The sequence below is a fragment of the Balaenoptera ricei genome, chromosome 2 (assembly GCF_028023285.1).
Source record: "Balaenoptera ricei isolate mBalRic1 chromosome 2, mBalRic1.hap2, whole genome shotgun sequence".
In the NCBI taxonomy this organism is placed as follows: domain Eukaryota; kingdom Metazoa; phylum Chordata; class Mammalia; order Artiodactyla; family Balaenopteridae; genus Balaenoptera; species Balaenoptera ricei.
In genome coordinates this window covers 83,798,467-83,809,774 of record NC_082640.1, presented here as the reverse complement: position 1 = coordinate 83,809,774, position 11,308 = coordinate 83,798,467, and the positions used below count along the sequence as shown (strand labels likewise).

General features: G+C 40.6%; 1 protein-coding gene across 3 annotated transcripts in view; it reads left to right on the top strand.

Annotated features, from left to right (window-relative positions):
* Positions 1-149: 149 nt before the first annotated feature.
* Positions 150-11,308, top strand: part of MAPK6 (mitogen-activated protein kinase 6) — a 34,018-nt gene continuing 22,859 nt past the window's right edge. Inside the window, exons 1-2 of one of the 3 annotated variants that reach the window (XM_059913293.1) lie at positions 150-298; positions 6,360-6,404. The gene's annotated coding sequence lies outside the window, so the exon portion shown is untranslated. Of the gene's footprint in view, positions 299-958; positions 1,154-6,359; positions 6,405-11,308 lie in introns of those variants that run through there. The other 2 variants (XM_059913291.1, XM_059913292.1) reach the window with 2 other exon arrangements.

The window sequence follows — 11,308 nt, the reverse complement described above, 5'->3', positions numbered from 1 at the left end:
GCGCCGCGCAGAGCCCAGGCACGGATGTTGTAAATTCCGGCGCCTGCCGGCGCGCGGGGCTGGACTGGGGCAGGGGCGGGGGAACCCGTGGAGTGAGCCTGTGACGTGAGGGGGCGTGGCTCCGGGAAAACCCGCCCCCTCTTCCTCGCCCTCTCTCGCGGGTCGGGGTTACATGGCGGCGACTGCGGCAAAGCGAGAGCCTCGGAGACGCCGCTGCCGCCAGCACAGCCGGAGACCTGAGCCGACACTGGGGGCTGTCCGTGGGCCCCGCACTCCCTCGATGAGTCGGAGAAGTCCCGTGAGTATGTGTGTGTACGTGTGCAGGGCGCGCCGGCGGGGCTGCTCGGGAGGGCGCCGCGGCGGGCCCGGCGGCGGCGGCGGAGCCGGCTCCCTCCATTGTGTGTGACCCTCCGGCTGCAGCCGCTCAACAAAGGCGCTTTTGTTCCGTCTCCCGCCCGCCCCCGGCCCGCCCGCCGGCTCCCTAGCTCGGGCCTGGCCGGCGCGGCCCCTCGCGGGCCGGCGGGCGGCGGGCCGGGGTCCCCGCGTGGGGCCGGCAGAGCGACCGGCGCGCCCCTCCCACCCGGCACGCCCCTCGCCGGCCGCGGTTCCGGGCCCGGCCGCGACTGCCCGCCTCGGGGCCCCGCTTTCCGGCTGCCGCACCGCCGCCCGCGCCGGGGTCCGCGGGTTCGAAGCCCGGCCCGGCTCCGCCGGCGGGCCCGGGGCGGCGGCCGGGAGGGGCGGCCCGCCCCGGGAGCGTGAGGTGGCGCGGAGTCTCGCCTTCCTGGCACGCTGCCTTTCGAAACGCTCCCGCGTCTCCTCCCCCATCCCACTCGGGTGACTCGGCCTCAGCTGACTCCGGCCGGGCAAAGTCTCCAGTACACTCGGCAAATTGCGTAGCGCGCCGCTCACCCGGCTCGGCTCAGAGCCCTGTAGTCCTCTGCCCGAGTTGAGTGTGGCCGTAAAGGAGGTACAGGAAAAGTCGTCTGAATCGGAATTCCTAATTTCCTCCTCCTCTACTACAGCCTTGCCTGAGCTGCGTTCGGGACGTGAAGCGGTGGTAGTCCATGAAGGTCCCCAAATGAAAACTTGTTTTGTCAGTTCACTGAAAAGGGGCCTCCTCGCTCCGCTGTGCATTTTTCCCTGACTTGGTGAGGTGCGTTGAAAAGTAAGGGCGTTTTGGCCACCTTTTGTTCCTTGGCTTAGTAAGACGGGTTCAGGTGTTATGTGGGAGCGCCCCGAAGCAGGATATTTTTGATTCCTTTCTTGTTTTATTTTTTTCCTTTGCTCGCTCATTGGAAAAGGTCCAGTAAAGGGAAACTGGTGAGGTGGAATTAGAAGTCTACTGCATTTGCAGCAAAATTCATGTTCTGTCTTTCCTTCAATGCTAAAAATGCTCCCCAAAGTCAGTCTGAGTGTTAACTTTTTTACAGGTACAAGATGGTTTGTCAAGGGAAACAAAAATTAACAGGGGACAAAATGGAGCGAAAACAGCTTCAGAGTAGTTTTCTGATTGTTTGATTTGTCTAGCCGTGTCATTTTTTAAAGTTCTGATTGGACACATTCTCTCTAACGTTGGGAAACTGAGATGGTCTGACTAGAAGAATGCGTAGTCTGAGCTAGAAGAATGAAGGGACCAAACAGGACTGGGCCCTGAAAAGGAACTGCCTCTAGAGTTTCTTCTTAGCAGTGTCAGATATTTATGTTTGAAATATAATTTCTAATTGGGTGGCAGAGACTTTACACTTCTTTAACGGGTAGTTGTTCAAACATGTTTACAAAGGGCTTGCTATGTGCCAAGGAACGTGGAGTCCTTTTATATATATGTGTTACATCACTTAATAAGAATTGCCTTGTGAAACTTGGTAAAATTGCTTATTGGTGTCCTAATTTCAGTAATTGCAGTCATCTAGGAAATATGCCAGATTTGAGGAGGATACGTTTTAATCACCTAGGTATTACTGTTCAGAAAAAAAACTCTGGGAAATGAAGAATTATTTAGAAAAACCATTATATATCACCATATTTTGCAGTTCAGTTATTTGCAAAAGAGGATTAAAAGTGTTTGCTACTTTCTGTGATTAAGAAAGAATCCAGAAAAGATTGAAGATCCGTTAATTTTGCAATAGGAAAAGCACATGTTCTAATGACAAATGTTAGTACTAAAAGTGTTGCAGCATTTTGCATAAGTTCATTTAAGCATCGTGAGAATTCATAACTGACAAAATAGTAAGGTTTGCTGACTCAGGGTACATTGCTGAAGGGGATGGGGTCGAGTAGGAGGAAGCTTAGAAGTGCTGCAAGTTTTGAGTTGGGTGATGACTCATCCTGCCCACGGACTGCTACGTGGCCTTTTTTTTACACACTGTATTTTTTTAAATGATAGGCTAAAATGCTCCTGTACACATTATAATTGTCTCTCTCATAGAGGAGCCACAGTTTCTGTAAAAATGCAATGGCTTCTTAAATTGCGTTTTAAAAGGATTATCATATATCCTGCAGGTGGAATTTTGTAATATTTGTTGAGAGGAAAGGTAAAATTAATTGCTGGTCAGTTGCTGCAATTAAATATTTGATACTAACAGTTCCTTGGTTATTATTGAGAGAGATTTCTTATGGATTATTTACAAAGGACAGATAGTACTTCTATGGTGTGGATAGAAATTAACCTTTTGTTTTCATTGGTAATGTAAAAGTTATGTTTATAATATCTAGAAATTATTATAGTTTAAATAAATGTTGTAAAAGCACAGCAGTAAAGCTCTTAATATGAACATTTCACTCTGATGGAATTATATTTAGTGCTTTCTTCTGATCTACGTGAATTTGCTGTTTTAATAAAGACAACTTAGAATAGGTATTGTTATAAGCACTATTTTTTCATCAGTCTTTTTCTAAGATAAGCTGAATGTACAGCTCCAAATTTAGGACTTACATTGAAATTTGGTGATAAAATATTTTGACTATTGTAGAAAGCCATTGTTTAGCAGGTTGGCTTAAAGTAAGATTGAGGGGAAAAAAAAGATTGAGATAGCAGTTTGTTTTAAAAGTGAGAAAAAACTCCCCACTCCCAAGTTTTTCTTTGTATATATGATTTATCTTCTCAGTGATTTATTTGAAGGGTTTTGTGGGCAGTAAAGTGTATTAATGAGAATCAAATCTTTGGAGAGATTTTGGAAGAACGTTGTATGATTTATATAGGGGAACTTTAGTAAAGTTTAATTCAAACTTTAAACTGTATTTCCTACTAAAGGAAATCTAAAAATACAAATTTTAAAGTATTATAGATTTTCAAAGCATCCTGTCATTTAGAGGTTGAACATGTATTTCCAGTGTGTGTGTGTTTTGAGAATATAGGTAATTACCTGTCATGCTTCATTCAGAATTTATAAACAAACTGGGTGTGTTAGCCTATCTCCTTTCTATGAGGTATTGCCTTATGAAACTATGAGCCTCACCACTGCTATCCAGTTCCTTGTTTGCATTGCCTACTCTATGGCCCGTGTTAAAAAAGAAGATGCCTCGAAAGTAAATTCTTTGTAGCATTGTTGGCTTCCCACTGTCAGCTCCTTCAGCCTGTTTTGTGGGCTGTTACATTACTCCACTGCCTTCTAGGGGTATGGGGATTTTGGTCGGTTTTATTGCTCAGAACCCTGACTGAGACTTGATAAAAACAGTAATGTAATTGTAGTTACTTTTTTTTCTTGGGAGTTGCTTGTCATGTGGAGGTGATGCATTTAGAAAGGTTTGTCTTATATACATGTCAGCCTTTTAAATCCATTTCTGAAAAGTGGTACCGAGATTGTCTGTAGCAAATCACATTTTCCCATTGATATTCATTTAAATTTGATAATTTTTTATGGGGGAACGATGGTGTCACAAAAATTGTTTGTTAGAAACCTAGCGTTTACTTCAGGGAAGAGACTGCCTCTTCAAGAGTATGAGAAATCTGTGTGCATTTAATTCTATACCACCATAAAACTATAAAATGTTAGTTTTTACGGAGGGGTCATGGGTATTATCTTCCCCCAGGTACATCATTTGACAGCTAAAGAAACTGAGGCCCAGAGAAATCTAAGACCTTGTTACTCACAGGGTGATTTCTGGACAAGCAGTATTAGCAGCACCTGGGAATTTGTTGGAAGTGCAGAATCTCGACCACATCTCAAGACTTACTGTGTTAGAACCTGCAGTTTAACTAGATTCTCAGGTGATTCAAATGCACATTCATTTCTGGAAGCACTGCTAAGTGACCATACATAAGTTGCTCAGCTGGTTAGTGACTGATTTGGAAAACTCAGGTCTTCTGAGTTGTTCTTTCCATTGGCCCTCCTGAAAAAAAGTCAAAAGGAAGATTGAGGATCTAATGACTGTCCAATAGAACTTTCTGTGATGATAGAAATGTTTTATTCTGTGCTGTCCAATGAGATAACCACTAGCCACATGTGACTGTTGAGCATTTGACAGGTGGCTAGTGCACCTGAGGAACTGAATATTTAATTATATGTAATTTTAATTAATTTATACTTAAATAGCTGCATGAAGTTAGTGGCTACCATATTGGACAGCACAGATTTAGATGATCTTTGCCCACACTAAATTTAAAATAGTCTAAGCTATAATTTAATAACTGATTAGGCTTTTAACGTATAATTTTTTTCTAACAGAAGATTTTTTTGAAGGAAAAAAATTTAATCTTTCTCCTTGATTCTTGAGAAAAGTATTAGGTACTTATTAAATAGATATGTTATAAAAGCAATTGATAACTTATGAAAAATATGCAATTTATTTTAAAACTATGATATGTATGAATTTATGGCATGGTGAGTGTGATCCTAAGATGTACAGTTTGATAAGTTTTGACAAATGTGTCGAGTTGAGAGTTCATATAACATTAAAATGTAAAATATTTTTGTCACCCCTAAAAAAAAAATAACTGATTAGGCTTAATGTAATAATTTCCCTCTTCATTTTCAAATTGGAGAGATGGTAGGTTTCTAACTACCTGCTTCTCTAATATGCCCAGATATTATTTTAGTAGTTATTATAAAACAGTGCCAATTTTCTGATTGATACTCCTGTGTTCAGTAATGTAGACACTCGAAGTTGCAAGTATATGCATTTTCCCATTTGTCTCAATAAAGATATTTTCACTTGGATTTAAAAATATTAAAAATAACCTGTTAAGTAAATGTTCCTTAATTATCTTGCAGATAACACTGAGGGGGCAGTTTTGCCTCTGGCCTAGTACCTCCAGGCTTTTTTCCACTTGTTGATAAGCTGCCAGATTGATCTGCCATTTGTTATGTTATTTCCAGGCATAGAAACATTGAGTGGTTCTTTACCTCCCACCTTATGCAGTGGTAAGATTCTAACCCTAGAGTAAGTCAGAGTGGCCTGTGTCCAGATCTTGACATTTACTATATGTGCGATTTCAGTGAACTTGATTTACCTCTCGGAGCAAAAGTGTTCTTATTTGTAAAATGAGACTTAACAAGGTGTTGGTTCTGAGTAACAGAAGTAGTTCGTTTTAGAAAGTGCCTGTCACTTAATAGATAGTAAATTTGAATTACCTTCCCTTCCCCTTGTGCTTAGCTTTTTATAGCCTTCTGTATTTAGTCTTATGTTTAAGATTCCAACCAAACTTAAGGGATATTCTGATTTTAAGTCGTGTTGGTTCCCACCGATTACATGGCTTCATGCCTTGCTTCATTCATGTTATATCCCTTGTACATTCCTCTACTTGTGCTCTAGATTCCTTCTCTTGACTTCTTAAGGGCTCATTTCTTGCCTGCATCATGAATTTTGCCCTTTCTGTTGGGCCATCTTTATTGGTATACAAATGTGCTCTAGAGCTATGCTGTCCGATATAGCCACTAGCCACATGTGGCTATTTAAACAAAAATTAATTTAAAAAAATTCAGTTCCTTAGTCATGCTAGCTACATTTCAGTCGCTTGGTAGCCATGTGTAGCTATTGACTTCTGTATTGGACAGTGCAGATATAGAATAGAAGTCTGTTATAAACCCTCTCCTGATTCCACATTCTTCTCATTACTACTGCCTCATTTCTCTGATCCTCTTTCAAGCAGATTTTCAAGAACTGTCTTTGTGTGCTCTCTCCACTTTCATTTGCTCTTCAACTCCAGACTGGTTTCTATCACCATCTCACCACTGAAAGTACTCTAGTCAAGGTTACCATTGATATCTGTTTACCAATTTTATCTTAAAGGATCTTGCAGCAGCATTCAGTATTATTGACCACAGTTTTCTGCCTATTCGCCCGCTTCTCTTAGTTTATGGGACGCATATTCCTGTTTTCCTCCTACCTCACACTTTGTAATACTTTTTTTTTTTTTACAGGTTTCTCTCTCCTCTCCTGCCTCTAAGTATTGGCATATCCCAGAGGTTAGTCCTGGACTTTTTTCCCCCCTTCTCTTGATTCTTTCCATAGGAGGTCTCATTCAATTTAGTTTTTTAAATACTATCTATATGTGAATAATTCTCAAGTGTATGTTTCTGGTTTAGACTTCTCACCTAAATAGACTTAATATGTCCAAAATAGACCTCTTTCTCCCATATTGTTCTCCAAGTCTTCCCCATCTCAGTAATTGTCACCTAGGAGTTATCCTTAAAACCTGTTTTTCCCTTTATCCACCATATCTAATCCATCGTCAAGTTTTCTTGGTCTCCAAAATATCATTTGGATTTGTCTCCTGTTTTACATCTTCATTTCTACCAGCCTATCTCAGTCGCCATCATCTTATGTGGCCTACTGAAATAGCTTTTAACTGGTCTCTGCTTTCACTTGACCATCTTCTTCAGTGCATTCTCCTCCCGGTAACCAGAATCATCTTTTAAAAATGGAGATGAAACCATGCCAGTTGTCTGCTTAAAATCCTTCAGTAGCTTTCTTAGTTATAAAATTCAGAATCCTGCCTCATGTGTTTGCCATCAGTCCCTGCTCCCTTTGCTCAGGACGCTGTCACATCTTTTCTTTTCCTCCAAAATACCAAGTTATGTCCTGCTCTAGGTTGTATTTGCTTTTTCCTCTGTTTGGAACACTCTTTTCCCATCTCTTAGCAACACTGGTTCTGTCTTACTATTCAGGCCTCAGTTCCTTAGATGGCCATTTCCAAGCCACCCATTCATAGCACTTGGCCAAATCTGAAGTTATGTTTACTTGTTAGTCTTTCCTCATTAGGATGTAAAGTCTTTGGAAGCAGAAGAACCTTAACTGTCTTATTCTCCACTGTACCAGGAAACAGTGCTTGACACGTGCCAAGTGCTCAGTAAATTTTTGTGCACTGTATAAAATGTTTGTTTGACTCCCTTAAACTTCTAAAGGGAAAAAGTACATTAAAGATTGCATTGTAGTCATTGTAACATGTGATTCTGAACTGGGTTTATTTAGCTCTCAAGTACATAATTGGTACAATTGTAAAAACTTAAATGGGATCTGAGTACTAAATAGTAGTACTATGCCAGTGTTAATTTCCTGACTTTGATGACTATATTTTGGTTATGCAGAAGAATGTTCTGTCTATAAGAAATACACTCTACTATTAAAGGGTTGGGCGGGAATGTGTAGTGTACTTGTCAGTAAATTACATTATTATTTGAGAGACGGTCATGGGCTTTGCTTTTGAAACCTGAGGTTCAAATTCTGGCTCTCACTGATATGTGATTTTTAATGCATTATTTAAATTCTCTAAAGATCTTAGGACCCATTTTGCAGTGTTGTTAGGAGGATTTAGTGTAAGAGTAGTATGCTTCACACATACTATGTTCTTAAGCTTGCTATTGTTTATTCTATTCTTTTAAAATTCAACTATTAAAAAATTCTCATGTTCAGTGCTATGACTTCCTTTATAATACAAATGTTTTTCATTAATTGCTTTTATAAAAGCTGATAATGTAGGATAAATATGTACCAGATAATGTTATTTATATTGTCAACTTAGAACTTTTGAGCTGTACTCCATAATGTAGTTTTTAAAATTCTCTCCCTCTCTTTTTTTTTTTTTTAATTTTTGGCCACACCACGTGGCATGTGGAATCTTAGTCCCTGACCAGGGATCGAACCGGTTCCCCCTGCGTTGGGAGTGCGGAGTCTTAACCACTGGACTGCCAGGGAAGTCCTTAAATTCTTAAAAACTATATATTTTTTAAGTAGAAAGTAGAGCCCCTCAAAATTATTTCAATTAAAATATTTGGGAAAAAATAATAAAATATGTGTATTTATCTTGAGTAACATGGTTAATTTCTATCTTCTTTGGAAGTGTCAGTGAATCTGTGGTATGTATATATGTATGTATGTACATATGTGTGTATGTATTTATGGCCATGCCGTGTGGCACCTGGGATCTTAGTTCCCAGGCCAGGGATTGAACCCATGCCCCCTGCAGTGGAAGCTCCGAGTGTTAACCACCCAACCGCCAGGGAAGTCCCGAATCTGTGGTATTTAAATGTTAATGTATTAGTTTGTATTATTATTGATGTAAAAGTACACAACTGCTTGGCAAAATAAATCATTACTTATAATTGTTGATTTACTTAGTTTTCTTTTTCCTTCCCTTTACTCCCCATTGATGGGCATGTTAGTAAGTATACATAATGACCAAAAAGGGAGAAGGTGTTTAAAGATGACCCATGAGCCTTTTATTATTTATCGCAGTCTGTTTTGAATAATATAAACTACTTCACTAACACTGCAAACCTTACGATTGCATGATTCAGTTTACCCCCTTCTAGCACATTGTAGTCATTGTAACATGTGATTCTGAACTGGGTTTATTTAGCTCTCAAGTACATTATTGGTACAATTGTAAAAACCTAAATGGGATCTGGGTACTAGATAGTAGTACTCTTATGTTTTACTTCTACATGTGCTATAACCGCCACAGTACATTATTATTTTTGCTCTAAACAATCAATAGTCTCTTAAAGACATTTAAACATGTGTTCTGTTTTGTTTTTAAGGCTTTTTGTGTTTTCCAATTATTTACCCTTTCTGGGGATTTTGTTCCTTTCTGCAGATCTGGGGTTTTTCCTTCACCGTAACCAACTTCTTTTAGCATTTCTTGTAGTGAAAGTCTGTTGGAGACAAGTTCTTTTCCCTTTTGTCTCTTTGAAATGTTTTTATTTCATCATTTTTGAAGTATGTTTTCCTAGATGTAGAATTCTGGGTTGATAGTTTCTTTTGGAACTTGAAAGGTGGTGTTCTGTTGTCTTCTGGCTTTCATTGTTTCTAATGATAAATCAGCCATTGTTTCTATTGTTTTTCCCTAGTATATACTTTTTCTCTTTTCCATAGTTGCTCTTAAGAGTTGCTCTTCCACCCTTCCCACCCCCCAGTTTTCAATAGTTTATGATGTGCTTAAGTATGGGTTTCTTTGTATTTATCCTGCTTGCTGTTCATTGAGCTTCCAGGTTTGTGAGTTGATGTCTTTTATCAGTTTTGGAAAGTTTTTGTCCATTTTCTCATCACATACTTCTGCCCTGTCAGCTTTCTGAACCTTGGGGCTCTCTACTTTTCAGCCTAGCTGCCAGCTCTTTGGATTGCTTGGACATTTTCTTCGCTTTTCAGTACCACCTCAGGTTTTCTTTAACTCATGTTTTTGCCCATTTTCTTATGAAGAATATCTGCCTTACATTCAGAGTGACTTGGAGCGGTTTATCTCATATTCCTGTCTTGGCCTCCACCTTAAGAGGGCATCTGTCTTGTACACAGTGGAGACCTATATGCTTCATGAGATTTTCTCTCAGCTTTCCGGCCTTGGCTTCAGACTTGTGCACTTAGTGAGGACCCGTGGGGAAGAATTGGCAGGTGGGGCTTGTAACTGGGCTTCCTCTGAATTCTAATCTGTTACCTGAATCCACATTCAGCCAGTAAAATTTGTTTATAAATTTGGCTGGTTTCTTCTTAGTCCTGTTCGTGGAAAATTTCTTGTTTTCTTGCCACTTTGCCAGGAATGAGAATAGCCATGGTCTCTTGTCTTATGAAGAGCTTGACATTTTCTGGAACTTAATTTATTTAAAGTTCTTTGCATCCTTAACTTTCTGATGTTTTTTAAAAATTTATTTGTTTATTTTTGGCTACATTGGGTCTTTGTTGCTGTGCCCGGGCTTTCTCTAATTGTGGTGAGCGGGGGCTTCTCATTGTGGTGGCTCCTCTTGTTGAGGAGCATGGGCTCTAGGTGCACGGGCTCCAGTAGTTGTGGCACGTGGGCTCAGTAGTTGTGGCTCAAGGACTTGAGAGCACAGGCTCAGTAGTTGTGGCGCACAGGCTTAGTTGCTCCGCAGCATGTGGGATCTTCCCGGACCAGGGCTCGAACCTGTGTCCCCTGCATTGGCAGGTGGATTCTTAACCACTGCGCCACCAGGGAAGTCCCCTTATGTTTAAAAACAAAACAAAACAAAAAAACTACAATTTTGTAGCTTATTCAGCTTATCATTGTTTATAGGGTGAGAGTAATGGTGTCTTGCAACTTTCTGCATTCTAATCAGGAGTGGAAATCCTGACCCTTTCACTAAACTTAAAACATTTTGGAGCTGGAAGAGACCATAGAAATCACGTAGTTTAGCTCCATCATTTTCCTGATGAGGAACTAAGGTGTAGAAATCTGAGATGCTTTGATTACAAAGCTAATTTAGCCACAGATCCTGGACTAGACTTCAGATCTCTTCATGTTTCTTTGGTTTTTTTTTTTTTTTTAAGTATGGGGTTAGTGAAATCAGACAGGAATTTTTCAGCAGTGCCAAACCATAGTGTGAATCTGAAAGGAAACTTACACTATTTTTTATTTTGCAAGCTTTGTTCAGGTCCGGAGAAAATGAGAAACAAAGGAAGAAAGATATTCCAGAAAAGTTGTATGCCATTCTGAATCATTTTTTAAAAATTGGGGAGGGCTTTCCTGGTGGCACAGTGGTTAAGAATCCTCCTGCCAATGCAGGGGACATGGGTTCAAGCCCTGGTCTGGGAAGATCCCACGTGCCACGGAGCAACTAAGCCTGTGTGCCACAACTACTGAGCCCACGTGCTATAACTACTGAAGCCCGCGTGCCTAGAGCCCATGCTCTGCAACAAGAGAAGCCACCGCAATAAGCCTGCGCACCGCAACCAAGAGTAGCCCCTGCTTGCCACAACTAGAGAAAGTCCACGCACAGCAACAAAGACCCAACACAGCCAAAAATAAATAAATAAAATAAATAAAATTAAAAAAAAAGGATATCCCTTAAAAAAAAAAAATGTTGGGGACTCTCTAACCAAGCACATGGTTGTCTCCATTTGATGAGGGTCCAGAAATGTT